This window comes from Nicotiana sylvestris, chromosome 1 (assembly GCF_000393655.2).
Source record: "Nicotiana sylvestris chromosome 1, ASM39365v2, whole genome shotgun sequence".
Lineage (NCBI taxonomy): Eukaryota > Viridiplantae > Streptophyta > Magnoliopsida > Solanales > Solanaceae > Nicotiana > Nicotiana sylvestris.
In genome coordinates this window covers 5,452,202-5,456,348 of record NC_091057.1, presented here as the reverse complement: position 1 = coordinate 5,456,348, position 4,147 = coordinate 5,452,202, and the positions used below count along the sequence as shown (strand labels likewise).

Here is a 4,147-nt window from a genome sequence, read left to right as displayed (position 1 = left end):
ACGGTCATGGAGAAACGAGGACTATTGTTCGTTTGGTCGTTTTTGATGGGCCAACAAAATTTTAGGAGATTCTGGGCCGTTCGCCCAAATTCATGTAGATCGCGTGGACTATAGCATACGAAAATATGGGAATTCTTGTTTTATGGTCCTAAATGCCATAAAAAGAGGAACAATCATGACGAAGCGATGATTATTGTATATTAGGTCGTTTTTATGGTTCCGCAAAAATTTGAATTCCTGTTTTATGGCTCTAAAATGCCAAAAAATGAGGAACGATCATGACAAAACAATGACTATTGTTCATCTCATAGAGACTAATTTTAAACTTCGCAATGCTTGAATAAGAAAAAAAGCCAAACTGGTTTTCTGAATATAACAATCTCATCAAATGACTGAATTGCAGAAAAACATGAAATGCACACCATATCAAATACTTCATTAATTACCCCAAGCTCTCAGCAAAGACAATGTTGTCCTGATGCTCTCCTACAGAAAAGAGGAAATTTAGTGGACAAACAATACAGTCCAAATTTTTAGCAAGTGCGCGCATGCGTTCGATCAGGAATTCAAGGGGAAACAAATATTTACATGAATTGCTATACATGTTTGAGGAATTAATTAGTAATGAAAGATACAGACAAGGTGATATTATACCAAATGAAGCACACATATCAGATAGATACATTATACCAAATGAAACACACATATCATATAGATACAGATGCTATGTTTTTCTAATCTATATGGATAATGGATACCCTAAATGATAAACATGAATGTATAAACATACTTGGTGAAAAACATAATGAAGATTTAAAATAAAATGAATTTGACGGACCTTTTTAAACTTCACTATGTGCTGTCGCAATCAGCTGATTCCGGGGGAAATATAGTGAGCTTGAATTTGAAACTCTCTGGAGCTTGACAATCTGTTCCAGTTTTTCTTTCTGCAACTTTTCGCATGAGTTCTTGCATCTTCCTGCCTTCTATAGCTTTTGCAGATTTATTCGCCTTCTTTGTGTTGTTCAGCGTCATCTCTTGAAGGCTAGTTACACCCGCGAACTCAAATGGCACAGCCTCAAGCTTATCACAGGATTTAAGAACAAGGTACTTAAGTCTTTGGAATGAAAAGTTTGAAGATTTCCAAGTTTCCAAGTCTGTCGCCCTTTCAATCCACAATACCTTGAGCTTGCTAAAACCTACTGAATCCCAGGCCGTCCCACAAAATGCATTTTCTTTCAGCTTTAAGACCTCAAGGCACTCCAGCTGTCCTAGTTTATTTGCATCACTCCAAACAAACCTTGTATTTGACAAAGTTAACTTGTGCAGTCGGCGAAGAAACCCAAGGAATGCATGAGGAAGTTGAAGAACTTTGCTCATGGAGCTGCCAACATCATTCAGCAGCTTCAGTTGTTCCAGGCACTTTAGCTTTTGAAAGTTGTTGAACCCACCCTTTTTAGCTTCAAAAAATTCAGCCATTTGGCCTTGAATACTGACTTTCTGAGATTACAGGCCCTAGCAAGCACATCTTCTGTGCAACTTTCTGGTGCGACCTTAGAAAGAGTTTGTAGGCAAGACGATTCATCTGTTGTTTGGGTGGCAGGGGATGGCAATAATTTTGCCGGGACATTTGTGTGCAGATGCCTCAACTGTAGCATGTTCCATATGTCTTCTTTTATTTCAATTGTTGACGCCTTTGTACTATTATTAAGAATAAGAGTTTGTAAATACCAAAACTTACCAAAGAAGGTCGGAAGAGCACTGTAGTCACCTGAGATAGCAATGTATCTCAAATGATGTAACTCTTTGAAATCCCTTGAGAAACTAAATTCGAGAGATTCAACATCCAAGACCCTAACCAGTGGAAATGCTTTGTGGAGGAGTCGACTGTTACTAAGCTTCTCACTTTCTTTTTGTTTTGGGGAAAAACATAAGAAAGACCTAACATGCTCAGCAGATGGTCGTTTGGAGAGAAAGGCTTCCAAAAGAGAGTAATACACAGCCGACGACAAGTATCTAGATCTGGTATAATAGGAGTACCAGGCTGATCAGTCTTTTCACATACTTGTTTGAAAAGACCTCCATTTTCCATCTTGCAGAACTGGCGCAACATGTCATGAAGACGGCATGTTTTTACTTGTCCATCTGCCTTTTTCTGCATTACAATCACTAAATTCCTGCTGACAAGTTCGTTCAAGTAGATCTCTGCTATATCCTCGGGTCTGCCATCTAAGTTGGAGTTTATCAGTCCCTCGGAAATCCACAAGCGGATCAACTTCCAAGCAGGAATTTCAAAGCCTTGTGGAAAGGCGCCACAATACAGGAAGCGCGCCTTCATATCTTCGGGCATATGACAATAACTCATTTCCACATATTTCAAGCAGCTTTGAGGGTCATCCTAATTTATAAGATGCTTTCCTACATTGTCCTTAACCATTTGCCACACTCTTTCGCTTGTACGTCCTTTTAGAGCTCCTGCAATTACCACTACAGCAAGTGGCAATCCACTACATTGTTTAGCAATACTTTCTCCATGTGCTATTAAATCTTCAGGACACTTTCGAATATTACTGCCAAAAACTCTTTCTTCCAACAGTTGGAAACTTTCCTTGTCCGTCAGAAATTTCAATGAGTGAGGTTCAGGATTGGCATATCTACCAATACGCAGGTCACGAGTGGTTAACATGATACGATGGCCTTTGCTGTTTTCCGGGAAAACTTTCATCACAGAATCCACAACGTCTGTCGCCCACACATCGTCCAACACAATGAGACATTTACCTCCTTTTAAAATGAATTCACGTATTATGTTTGTCAAGTCACTGACAGCCATATGTTGATATTCTGTCGCGCGTTTCGTGAACCCTTCCAGTATACTAAGAAACACCTCCTTTGGTTTGTATTGTTGTGGTCCTACGTAAACCCAAATGGTCTTGAAAAATTCATAGCAAATCTTAGGATCATTATAGATTTTTATTGCCAGTGTGGTTTTGCCAAGTCCAGCTAATCCTACCACAGGGATAACATCTAAATCATCTGTTCCTTCAGCAAGTCGTTCGATCACTATTTTCGCTTCCTCGTCAAAGCCGACAACTTCATTTTCTTCCAACAAAGTATCCTGTTAATTAAAGACGATCAAAATGGATTAGAATTTTCTTCTTTTTCCAATCTTAAATTTCTTAATTTTAAAGAAGAAAACATAAAGACTTTTCCAATTTGTTGTTTTAAATATGCTAGTATAACTTTTGTGTGTCTACTTCTCATTAACGCAACTTTAAAGTTAATTGTTTCCACCTATAAACATGTTATTCTTTTTGGAATAAACTAAAAAGAAAATTGTTTTCACATAATCTGAAATGACAAAAAGGTACTATTTTTTATTTGATTATTATAATTTTAATACTATGTGCTTTAAATATATATTTAAAGTAAAGTTATAAAGAAAATGTAAAATAGGTTGACAATCACATATAACTACCATTGAGATCAACAACAACAACAACATGATTCCACAAGTACGGCCACTACCATTGAGATCAACAACAACAACATGATTCCACAAATACGGCCACTACCATTGAGATCAACAACAACAACAACATGATTCCACAAGTACGGTCAGGGAGGTTAGAGTATACGCAGACCTTACCCTTACTTTGTATGAGGTACAGACCAAATCATTGGGATAAAATTTTATACATACCTGTGGCCCCGGGGCAACAATTTCTGGCTGATCATCAAGCATTGGCTTAGCCTGAAACGCCTCTGGATTTTGTTGGCGAATCTTCTTCACCTGTTCAAGGGCGTCTCTAATCTCTTTTGCAAGATCCCGTGCTTTTTTGGCATATTTAGCATCCAAGTTTTGCATAATTATATTTTTCTCTTGGTGCAGCTTCTCCTCAACCAGGAGCTTATCAATAAGACCCTCAGCTTTATATACCATAACTTGAACTTCTTTGATAAAGTATTTCCACTGTTCGCTGTTGCTTTGACGGTATGTTGCAGCATCCTTTAGAAAGGCCTTTAACCGATTAAGCTCTCCCAACAGTTGTGCAGGATCTTCTTTTGCGCCACCAATTATCTTCCAATTTTCAATTATAATCGGCACCAGGGTCTCCACTACAAATTGCAGTGCTACATCTGCCAT

At 38.2% G+C, this 4,147-nt stretch overlaps 1 pseudogene; it reads right to left on the bottom strand.

Annotated features, from left to right (window-relative positions):
- Positions 1-414: 414 nt before the first annotated feature.
- LOC104232577 (putative late blight resistance protein homolog R1A-3) lies at positions 415-4,147 on the bottom strand (annotated as a pseudogene).